This window comes from Marmota flaviventris, chromosome 10 (assembly GCF_047511675.1).
Source record: "Marmota flaviventris isolate mMarFla1 chromosome 10, mMarFla1.hap1, whole genome shotgun sequence".
NCBI lineage: Eukaryota > Metazoa > Chordata > Mammalia > Rodentia > Sciuridae > Marmota > Marmota flaviventris.
This window is the reverse complement of record NC_092507.1, coordinates 8862125-8874949: the sequence shown is the minus strand read 5'-3', so window position 1 is coordinate 8874949 and position 12825 is coordinate 8862125.

Sequence of the window (12825 nt, the reverse complement as noted above, 5' to 3'; positions counted from 1 at the left end):
TAAAAGAAAATAGAATTCTAATCAATTAGATGGTAACAGGATTGCAATCTACTTAAGTAATTTTAAAGTGGGTGGGGTTGGAGCTCAGTGGAAGAGCAGTTGCCTAGGACGTGTGAAGCACTGGGTTTGATCCTCAGCAGCACATAAAAATTAATAAATGGCGGGCTGGGGATTAGGTCAGTTGGTATATGCTTGCCTCATATGCACAAGGCCCTGGTTTCAATCACCAGCACTTCCAAATAAATAGATAGATAAAGAATGCAGTCCAGGTAAACTTATTTGTTTATTTTTTTTTTTTAAATGCGAGACATGCGTGCACAAGCCTATAATCCCAGGGGCTCCTGAGATTGAGACAGGAGGATCATGCATGCAAAGCTAGCCTGAGCAAGAGCGGCACTAAGCAATTTAGTGAGATCCTGTCTCTAAATAAAATATGAAATAGGGCTGGGGTGTGGCTCAGTGGTTGAGTGTCCCTGAGTTCAATCCCTGGAACCAAAAAAAAAAAAAAAAGGAAGAAATAATGAAAATTGAAAGAGACATAAACTAAAGTGGAAATGTTAATGTTCAGGATAAACGAAAAACTACACTAAGAGGCAAACCCTAAGTCCTAAATTGGTTCATGAGAAAAAACAGAAAATTGTTCCTGAATCCGCACAACTGAGGAGGTGTCTCGGTGGTGCTCAGGGTGGTGTGGGACTTACGGGATCTTTCCAGGTGTGCGGGGTGCTCAAAGCCTCAGCATGTGGTGATGGTTCTCCTTGGGCTCCAGGACTCTTGTGTTTCTCCTCTGGCTCCGCAGAAGCATTTATGGGCCTCCCAGACCAAGCCCCCACCTCCACCTTTTGACTAGTATCCAATCAGAAAGCAGTATCTAATCACATTCCCCAATCTCCACCCACATAATCCTGATCGGATTTTCTTTCTCCAGATTAACTGACTGAATCCCATGTTTTTGCAGGAGGGCAGAATCAGGGAGAGTGAGGGCCAGGGTTGCCTCCGTCCATGCACTCCACACGGTGGACTGAATTTTGCCCATATGTGACTCTCGTGTTCCTGCCTGGAAGACAGAAAAGCACTGAATCCCTACAGTAAGAAAAAAATAAAACCCCCCAAATATCATTTTGATATCTTTGCCATATCCAAAATATTTTTTTAAATATTTTCTAAAGATTCCATAGTAAAAACAGCTTTTTGAAGATACTAGCGTTATGCACAAAGAAAACAGATGGAAACCAGGTGTCCAACAGTCACATAGGTGTGACATTACCTTGCAGTAGATCAGGGCCACTCAGGAGGAAGAATGGACACCAATGTTCTGTCTTTGCCTTAGTCACCTTTTTCACGCTGTCACTACAACACCTGACACCAACAACTACAGTGGAGGAAAAGTTTATTTGGGGACTCATGGTTTCAGAGGTCTCAATCCTAAGACTGCAGTCTCCATTGCTTGTGGCCTCACCTTCAAGGGAAGGCTGAACATCATGTTGGAAGAGTGTGGCAGAGGGAAGTGGCTCACATCATTAGAAAGCAGAGAGAGAGAGAGATGGCCCCTTGCCAGATACAAAATATACACCCATATTCACACCCCCAATGATCAGCTTCTTCCAGCCACACTCTACCCACCCCCTCTTATCCCTAATCCCATCAGGGATTGATTCACTGAGTAGGTGAAGGCTCTAAACCAATCATTTCTCCTCGAAAACATTGTCACATGTGAGCTGTTGGGAGACACAGCATCTAAACCATTATTGCTTTTTAGGCTCCACAACAATTGAAATCTAGTCTCTCAACTGAATTCTAAATCTCTCTGCCATTTGTCTGTGTGTCACCAGGTGGAAAGGGTGACTTCACTCCACAGCCCTGCCTTCTCTTACCACCCTTGACTTGGTGCAGGAGGCAGGTAGATGTTTCTGTCAACCTAAGTCACAACAGACAGTGGCTCTCCAAAGAACAAGGGTAATCAGACATAATAGGGCAGGAATGCAGGACACCCAAAGAAAGATGAGTCAGAGCCCCATCCAGGAGGCAAAGGGAGACAGGGTGTCAAAGGCAGCTTTGAATCAATTATCACTGACTCCACAGATTCAGTACCAAGGGTGGCCTCAGTTCAAGGACAACAGGCAGCGACTGGCCAGGTGTCCTCTTAGAAAACATGGGGGTACAGGTTGGGGTAGTTTTATGCACAGCTGAGGTTGTGGCTGACTGGTTTGTGATAGTTGTTGCACGAGGCAGTGCTGCCCACTGACCTTCTCCTTGCAGCACCCTCACTCCCCCTCATCAGGATATGACACATGTTACTCCCTGTTGATTTGGACGCCATTTATGATTCCCTCTTGTGATGAAGATCTATCTTTTCTCCTGAAGCATCTTGAATCATCCATTCTTTGATTAGGGTTTGATTCTATCTCAGTGTCAGGATGAACTTGTCCTGGTTGGTTTAGTCCCCACTGGGGAAATTATTGGATGACTAGGAATCAACATAGAGACCCATTGAGCCACATTTGAGCAACAGGTGGGTTTTGAGGGAGTGGCTCTCAGGCTCCCTCTACCTGGAAGTCACTGTTAAAATCAATTTTGTCTGTTCAATAGGCATTGGCTCTCTCATCTCCAGGTCCAGGCCTCTGATTTTCTGTTGGGAGCTGGACTTTTGCAGAAAGTTTATTGTTTAGGTGTTCATTTAAAAAAAATATATTTAGGTGGTGATTTTATTTAGTTTTAATTTTCTCTAGCAGTGGGGATTAAACCTAGGGAGGGTTTAACACTCAGCTACATCCCCAACCCGTTTATTTATTTATTTATTGAGACAGGTTCTCACTAAATTGCTCAGATTGGGGTCAAATTTGAGATCCTCATGCCTTAGCATCCTAAGTAGTTGGGATTACAAGTATGCACCACCACACCCTATTTTGAATTAAAATTTAAAAACGTAGGGCATTTGCCTAGCATTCAGAAGAACCTGGATTTGCACCCTTGCATGAAAAGTATAAATAAATATATAAATAAATAAATAAGCAAACAAAAAAATCAGAAACCTGTGTTCAAGTACATTATTTAGAGTTGTTTTTCTTCTTTTTCATTTCTTACTTTTTTAAAAAACTTTTTTGCATGAAGCTGTTTATAGTTACTTTTATGGAAAAAATCTGAATTGTTACACTTTCTGATAAACACTGAGAATACCCATGCTTAAAAATGTGTTGAGAATTTGCTTTAACCAGCTATTAACAAGGTAATTAGATTGGCATACATTTTAATATATTTTCCTGAAGTATGTCTGAAAACATATGAGAATTTTTATGAATTTAGTGGAATTTTGAAGCAAATATTAATTAAAGGGCCAAATAAATGTAACTTGAACAATGCTATATCATGTCTTATTTGACAGGGCTTCCCATCTCACAAATTAGGCTAATTGCCTTAATGTCTTTCTTCTAGAATTACCTTGAGAAATTCAGGAGCCCTGTGGAACATCCCAATGTTAGCTCAAGGTCAAGTGACAATGTAGAATCTGATCCTAGAGAAGTTAAGTCAATAATCTGAAAAGGTTTAAAGCACTTAATGAAAGTAAGGGCCTAGATCATTATGAAAGATAATTAATTTAGCAAAACTGCTGAAAGATTTTGAAAGCTAATATAGAAAGTTGTGTCATAGGAAACAATAATTCAAATTTTAACAGAGATGACTCAGTTTTTGTTTTTCCAAGTAATCAGAGACCTTGTTAAAACCAACCTGAAGCTAGGAAGGCTGAGACAGGAAGACTGAGAGTTCAAAGCCAGCCTCAGCAAAGGCGAGGCACTAAGCAACTCAGTGAGACCCTGTCTCTAAATAAAATACAAAGTAGAGCTGGGGACGTGGCTCAGTCGTCAAGTGCCCCTGGGTTCAATTCCTAGGATCAATCAATCAATAAATAGTAAAAGGTTACTCCCCAAAGCTCTAGGACTGAGCATTGAACCAGGGGCACTCTGCCACTAAGCCACGCACCCAGTCCATTTTGTTTTATTTTGAAACAGGCTTGCCAAATTGCCAAGTCTGGCATGAATCTTGCCATCCTCCTGCCTTCTGAGAAGGTGGAATTACATGCATGGCTCACCTCACCTGGCTTAAAATGTACTTGTTAGAGTGCAGCTATTTGGTGGTTGTTCATCTGGAACATTCCACATGAAAGCTATCACCATTTTGAATTATCTTTGGTATCATTTGTCCACCAATTTCCAAATGTGCTTAAGAATGAACCTTAATAATCTCAGTTGGAGTGCAGAAGAAAGGCTCTCCTGGCATTCCTTGGAGTTTGCAGGTCCCATTCTCTGTTTTACTAATCTCTTGGGAGCCAAGAGAAAACCTTATCATCTTGTTTGGAAAGTCAGGGATTTGGAAGCAGTGTGTGTGTGTGTGTGTGTGTGTGTGTGTGTGTGTAGTACTGAGGATTGAACTTGGGACAATTTACTACTAGCAATACACCTAGCCTTTTTCTTTTCTTTTTTTTTAAATTTTGAGGCAGGGTCTCTCTAGGTTGTCCAGACTGGCTTGAAACCTTCAAATCTCCTGTCTCAGCCTCCGTGTTGCTGGGATTATACGTGTGCACCATGGTACCTGGCCATAGAGCATTTAACACCTTTGAGAGATTGCATCACACCAGGGAGAAGCACCATACCTATGAGGAGAATAATAGCCTCAGACTGCAAAATTCTTCTGGATGAAGATTCCCAGGAACCAAGATTTATCCAACTGAATAAGTCAATGGTGGAACTTGTTCTCATCTCATGAAAAGCACCCATTTCTTCTTTAAAAACTTTTAGATTTTTATCAGAAACATCACTTTTCACGAATTAGGGCACAAACTCCTTCCTGATGAACAGCAGGACAAAGAGATCACTTCCCCTCTGGAGTGTGCCTGAGGCCAAATCCCTCTCAGACTGCACTGCTAGTAGGCAATTCAAAGGTTCAAACTATTTGTAACAGTTGCTAAACTATTATTAAGTGAATTTTCCAATTTAGAGATTCCTACCTGAGGTAAAATTTCTCCTACAAAAGAATCCCTTCAGATGATTGGTACTCTAGTCCATTTTCTGTTACTGTCATGAAATACCTGAGACAGGCTTTTTTTTTTTAAAAAAAAGAGATTTATTTAGCTCACAGTTCTGAAAGATACACAACCCAAATCAGGAAGCCCCCCTGGTTTGGCCTGTGGGAGGAAGCCAAAGAACAACCCGGGGCTCAGGGTCAGGCTTGTAAACAACTCTCAGAAGGACGGGCTCAGCATCCCAGGAGAACCATTCCTTTCTAAGAACACACAAAGCTCCATTACCTGAAGCTCTGAGGGATAAATTGCACCAAACCATAGCATAGGGATAGAGCTAGACGTGATCACAGCCATCTCAGTCATTGTGGCCAGTTTGCCCACCAGTTGATCCCAAGCCCTAGAGGCCAACAAAGTTGTTAACAATCAAGAAACATGTTGTTCCAGTCACTGATACCCGGACCTTTACTTCTCTTTCGACATCTATCTTTTACTGGGGATTTACCTCCCATCACTTTTTATTTTGTATTTTAAGCCAGGATCTCCCTAGGTTGCTGAGGGTCTTTATAAGTTCCCAGGCTGGCCTTGAACTTGCCATTCTCGTGCCTCAGCCTCCCCAGCTGCTGGGATTACAGGCGTTCCCCCACCAGGCCTGGCCTGGCCTGTTTCTTAATATCCACTGACGTTTCAGACACAGTGTAGTTTTTGAGAATGTCCTGGTACTGCCTGGTGGAAGTCCACTGTCTTGCTGCTGCATGAGACACTTCTGCCTTTAGTCTCCAATAAGGGTCTCAAACTGTTTCTGGTATTAGGGAAGAAAAATGGAATTTATCATTCTTGGGGGTTCATTGTCCATGCAAACAAAACAAAAGAAAAACAAACAACATATATAGGTTTACTAGATAAAAACCACACAGATCCAGGTTTCCCACTCCTGTAATTGCAGCAACTCAGGAGGCTGAAGCAAAATGATTGTGCTCTTGAGGCCAGCCTGGGCACCTTAGCAAGACTGTGTCTCAACATAAAAAATGAAAAGGATTGGGCATGGAGCTCAGAGGTAGAGCACTCTCCTAGTGATCCTGGGTTCCATCCCCTGTACTGAGACAGGCTGGAAGGAAGGAAGGAAAGATAGACCTGAGTGAACACCAGGAGTGAATGGTGGGCTCTTAGGGACACAACAGATAGGCATCTGTCCCTGTCTCCATGGTGGCTGTCATCTGGAGCCTTTTGAGTTCTCCCCAAAGTGGGACATTTCCCAGGCTGCATCAACCGTAATCAGTTTCTATGTCTCTTGAGCCCATAAGGGAATTCTCTGTAGCATAATGAAAGGAGAGAGTTTGAGTAACAGCCAATCAGAAATTGGGGAGCATCAGAGTTAAAAAGTTGAGCACGTTCATGCAACCTGTCAGACGCAAGTGCCTATGGGAAAATGCAAAAAGGATCTTTGTTGGTGTGTGTTGGTGTTGCAGCTCCAAGGATTGAATCCAGGGTGCTGTCCACCAAGCACCACCCCTAGCCCTTTTTATTTATTATTATTTTTAGCTTCAGTGCAAATTTATTCTAATTCATTGAAAATTGATAAACCATATCATATTGTAAAACTCAAATCACCAAAACATTCTTTCCCATTCCCCATATCTCCACTCTCTTCAGTCATCTCAGTAAATGACAATCTCTACAATGAATCTCAAGTAACTAGAACTTTTTTCTTTCATTATCTATCTATCTATCTATCTATCTATCTATCTATCTATCTATCATCTATCATCTATCATTCTAATTAGGGAAATATCACAGCAGAATGCATTTTGATTCACTGTACACAATTGCAGCACAACTTTTCCTTTCTCTTGTTGCATACCATGTAGCATCGCACCATATGTGCAGTCACACATGGCGCATCCCTTTTTAAAATTTGAGATAGGTAGGCCTTGCTATCTTACACAGGCTGGCCTGGAGCTTGTCATCCTCCTGCCTCAGCCTCATGAGTGGCTGTGATTACACCTAGAGAGTCCTTTTGGTTTGTTTTTGTTGGTTTGGGCTGTGCCTTTTTCTTAAGAAATCACCCATATTTGTTTCACTTATGTTTGCAGTTGAAACAGGCTTAAGATTATTTTAAAACCTAGATGGTGGTTTAAACTGAGTAATATTTGAAGTCCAGCCTTCAAATTTGACTTGTCTTACCTTTTTCTTGCTTTGGGGCATCTCTTGAGGCAGCTGAGCAAGAGGGTTGAAATGGCAAGGTGTCACTCTCGGCTACCACCCTTGACTTGGTGCTTGGGACTAGAGACAGGTAGATGTTTCTGCCACCCAGGTAACAATAGAGTGGCTCTCCAAAAACTGACTTTAGAAGAGACAGAAAATGCAGGACCCCATGTAAAGTCAGGCCCATCCAGGGGGCAAAGGAAGACAGGGTTTCAAAGGCCACATAAGGTGCTTTGAAACCATTATCATTGGCTGCAACAATGCAGTAACAAGGGTGGCCTTGGTCCAGGATGACAAGCAGCTGCTGAGAAGGGTGTCTTTTCATAAAAATATAATTTTGTGAAGGATGCAGTGGTGCATGTGTGTAATTCCAGAGACTCAGGAGGTGGAGGCAGGAGGATTGCAAGTTCAAAGCCAGCCTGAGCAACTTATTGAGGGCCTAAGCATCTTACTTAGACCCTGTTGTGAAATAAAAAATAAGAAAGGGTTGGGGATGTGCTTCAGTGGTATAGGAACCCAGGGTTCAATCCCTGGTACCTAAAAAATTTTAAAGAAAGAAAAATATTTTTTATGTACAATTTGTGGTGGATTTTGCATAAGGCTGTGGTTCTGTGAGTCTTTTGTTATGGCTCTGGTTAGCAGGCAGTTGTGGTCCAGGATGCCCACTTCCTAGCAGCCTGCCAGCCCTGCTGTGTTGGAATGGTGTCGTTTTGATGGAACACTTTCACCATTAGCTTCACCTGTAAGTACACGGTTGTTCACAGCTGATCGACATCCTCAGCAAGGACACAAGCAGTGTTGGATTCCTTGAGTTGTCTGAAACTGATGGCAGTAGTTTGGAGTGTGTGGTTGTAGGAATGTGTTTTGAAAGGAAAGTGACCACAACACTTGGAGCGAACAAGAGATCTTTATTGCAGCAGTGCAACAGAGGAGAAAAGAGAGAAAAGAAAAAGAGAGCAATTGAGAGCAAAAGCAAGAGAAGAAAGAGAGAGCAAGAGCAATAGAGCAAGAGCAATAGAGCAAGAGCAAGAGAGAGGGGCCTGGTGGAAGGAAGTTTTAGAGCCCAAATCTAATGGGGTCTCTGGGTCTGCAAGCTGCCTTGTTGGCACAAGGGGGGTTGAGTGTTCAGCCTTGAGCAGGGGTGTAAAGTGTTCAGCCTTGAACAGGAGCTTGGGCATTTGGGCTTGATGCAAACAGGTGATAAAGACCAAGACAGAAGGGTTGGAGTGGCCAGGTCACCCTGCATCTAACTTTGTTTGGCATGCCCTGCAGAGAGCTTACGCTGTCATCCTGTCCTGAACCTAACATGTTTAAAACCCTTTAAAGCTTGGAAGGCAAGCATGGTGACTATAACAGAAATAATTGCCAATGGCCTGGGGAAAGGTATGCTGATCCTGCTTGCTTGCTTGATTATTTATTTTTAGTATTGGAGATTGAACCCAAGGGAGCTATACCACTGGTTGCTAAAAGCTCAGTCTCCCTGATGCCAACCCTTATAAGGAGTACACATTTTTCAGAAAAAAGAAAAAGAATATTTGTTAATTTGCTAGCAAAAGAGGAAATGAGGGAACTCCTGTTCCAAAGGCTGTGTTTCTGCCCATCAGCAGGAACAGGTTTTTTAAAAGAGCAGTTTCAGAGAAAATGACATTAGAAAGGAGAAACTAGGAAGGAGAAGATCATGGAGGAGAGGTAATGAAGAAGATTTGGGGGAGAAAAATGTGAGATTCAAAGCTACAAGAGATATGTAAAAGAGCATCATGTGAGCCCCTATTACACACTGAACCAATTCCTAACCTGCTCTTTTTTGGAGAAATGGGATTGAACACAAGGTTGTTTGACCACTGAGCCATGTCCCAGGTCTCTTTTGTTTTTTATCTTGAGACAGGGTCTCACTAACTTGCCTAGGTTGTTCTTGAACTTACAATCCTCCTGCCTTAGCTCCTGAGTTGGTGGAATTACAGGTGTGTGCCACTGTGTCCACTACAATCTATTTAAAAAAAAAGCAAACAAACAAACAAACAAAAAAAAACTCCTGTGCTCTCACAGGATGAGGACTGTTTTAAATTGGGGTTAGCAACACGATATGGGATGCCCGCAAAGTGGGCCACCAAACAAGTGATAAGAATGACTCAATAGAGCCCAGTCCATTTTGCAGAGAATTGAGAGGAGGTGGAGGGCTGTTGGGAGTGGGAAAAGTACCAGGTCACCAGGAGAGAGAGAGGGAGAAAGAGAAGAGGCAGAATTGGCTTTGCCAGAACAACATCCCTGTGTTGCCAAAGAAGGATCCTAGTGTATGCAAGAAGGGGCCAGAAAAGATGAGGAGCAAGGGGTAGTGGAGAATCAGAGGGTGGTGAGCTGAGCAGGGAGGTGGGCTGTCCATATAGAAGCTCAAAGGGGAGGTGTCGAGTGGCTTCTTTGGGAGGGCCTGTGACAGAGGAAGAGCCAAGGAAGGAGTTTAGTTCAGTCTAAATGTAATTCAAGGGACAGTAGACATTGAGGGAAGCTCCCTTTGCCAAAGTGAAGGCTCTGATGAGGACAACAAGTTCAGCCTGCTGATATTGGGAATGGAGGCTCTTCCACAACCGAGGCTAGAGAGACTATTGCCTACCCTGCCCCGTGAATTCCCTCCTGAAGGAAGAAGGAGCCATCTGGGAACCAAGACTCAGAGTGAACTTGGGAAGGAGAAGGGATGGGAAGGTCAAGAATCTTGGTGCTGGGCCAAGATCTAAGTTAACTTTTGTGTCTCAAGAGGAGACTTGTCACTGCCATCTCTAGGGGGTAGACTTGTGAGGAGGAGGGGAGGAGAAGGGTAGAGTCACTTTCCAATGGGACTGGTGTGTGGATAAAGGAGAAGAGCCCTAGGTGAATGGAAAAAGGTGTGTGGTCATTGTCCTGGGCCCTCAGACCAGAGTCCAAACCAGCTCAAATCCTCAGAGGGGAGAGAAAGTCTGTTAGGATGAAGTCTGCTCTGCAAAGAGAGGGACAGCATCAGCAAGGAGGGAGAGCAAGTGTTGTGATTGGGCAGAAAATGGAGGAGGTTTTGACAGATGTGAATGGGCTCATGGTGTGAGGTGATAGAAGGACTGGAATCGTCCACCTCAGAAGTGGGTCATAAGAAGGTACTGGCCAACAGAATAGGGGATGGTCCTAAGGTAAGGGTGAGGGTCGGGGAGCAGCAGGTGAGTCTGCATGGAAGCATCTATGAGGGGAGAAGCAGAGCATAGTCCCCAACTTTGTGAGGATGTCCCTTCCCATAAGGGGAACAGGACACTGTGGAATGACCAAAGAGGAATGAGTAAATATTAGAGAGCCACAAGCACAAACAAGGCTAGGTGTCTGTAAGGGTTGGTGGTCGGCCCCCAGAACACCTTAAGGACTGAATATGTAGCCCTGGTGTCTAGGAGGAAGGAGAGGTCCTACCTGACATATGCAGTGTTACCCTGAGTTTCCATGGAGTGATGGTAGTGGTTGAGTGATGGGGACCTGGATCTTTTCAGTCCTCTGCAGCCAGTCCTAAGAGTTGGAAAGGGGAACCCAAAGGACCAGGTGGCTGGGGGGCCCCCATGTACTCAGGGAATGTGAGCAGCCCAGTGTCCCTCTTGATGACATTTAGGACAAAAATCCAGAAATTATGAGGCTTGGGACATGTACGAGCCCAGTGACCCATCTGACCACATTTAAAACAGGGTCTGAGTGGTCCTGAGGGACCGTCCCATGGGCCAGTGACACCAGGGACAGATGGCTTGAGAGAGCATCTGCTATCTCTGCTTTCAGGCCTTCTCACCTCTCTCATTATACACCTTAAAGGTCACTTCCAGAACCTCAGCTTTGGGATGTAGAAGCCCCCTCTCAAAGCATCTGTCACAAGGAGACAAATTGCAATGTATGCAGTCCAGGGGAGGAATAAAGAATGTCCACGTGCTTCTGCCCCTTTTGGTGCTTTATTCACTCAAATTACTCAATGCAATTTCACTCTTAATATTTATTTTTTAGGTGTAGATGGAAACAACACCATGCCTTTATTTCATGTGGTGCTGAGGATTGAACCCGTGTCCCGCCCATGCTAGGTGAGAGCTCTACCACTGAGCCACAATCCCAGCCCTCTATAGGTTCTTAATCAAGAAAAATGACAGTCTTTAACGCTAGGCACTGCAATAGACATAATCAATTCACAGCAAACAATTCTAGATTAATTTTAAGCATTGCAAACACACTTAATCATGACAGGCTAATGACAGACATTCCCTCTGCATGCTTATTCTTCTCAAGCCTCCTTGCTGAGCCAATACCCCCCCAAACACCCTTTATCTTGTAGGGGAACCAAAGAGTGCTTCTCCCTCCCTGTTCTCACGTGTAGGTTTTAGGAGTCTCTGCTGTGTCCAACTTTCTCTTTTCTTTTTAGGACTTATAAGGCTCTTGGTTAGCACCTGGATGGACATCTTAAATGACAGCTGCCATTTGAAGGAAAACATTTCACTTTCCAGACCAAGGGTGTTTCTGAGAAAGGCTCACCAGCATTCAAATTAAACAATGCATTTCATTGTGTTCATATGGGCCCTGTTCTCCTCACAGTGAGATAATTTTCTTCAAATTAAAACTTCCCCCTGGGGTCACATCAATATCAGATTTACTTATTCATTTATTTGTTCACATACATTTGTGGTTCTGGGGATGGAACCCAGGCCCTTCCACATGCTAGGCAAGTGCTTTACCATTGAGCTGTGTCCCCAGGCCCTCAGTTAATTTTTATGAAGTTCACTCATTTCTGTAGAAAATCATGGGTTCTGGGTCCCTAGATTGTACAGGTGCAATTGGCCAGTGTTCCAGAAGGGGATCTAGACCGTTTGATGCAGATGCACAAAGGAATGTGCACCTTTCAGTAGCACTCCAGAGAGTGGAACCCAGTCCCCTTCTGACCCGGCCATGCTTACACAACCGGTCCTGTTTGTCATGACATCCTACAGCTGTGGGCTGTCTCACAGCACAAATGAACCTAGAGTCAAAAGATGAGGAATACAAAGAGCAGTCTGGGTGCCTTATCCCTAGGGCTGTGTGGGGACAAATGCAACTCTCAGTCCTTATACAATCCAAGGAGTCTGGACACACCAGAATATCTTTAAGTCCCTTTTTGGTCATAAAAACCCATAAAAAAACCAGTGATGACACATCTCATATTGCAGATCTTCCTTGCCTTTATTTGATCTTAGAATACAGCAGCAGAGCAGAATGAATGCTGTTCAGAACTCCCCACCCCACCCACCACACATGCAAGTTAGACACAGAGCCAGAGGAAAGGAAGTGTCATAAACAGGGGTGAGGCACACAGATCCCTGTGTGGGGGACAGATGGGCTGGCTGTGTAGGACCTGGACTCTGCTACCTGTTCCAAGAGTGAGCTGCAGTCTGCTTACACATCCAACTGGGTTCTAGTTCACTGTGTGTGGAGAAGCCTTCAGGCCCAAATTAGAACACATACACAGGCAGCTTTAGGATAACTCAAAAGAAGATTGGGTGGAACTCCTTCTCCTCCTTGGATGGGAAGCTAAGGCTAAGGTCACTGCATAATCCCATCAGCCTGAGTCCTCAGCAGGAGTCGTCATTTAGGGG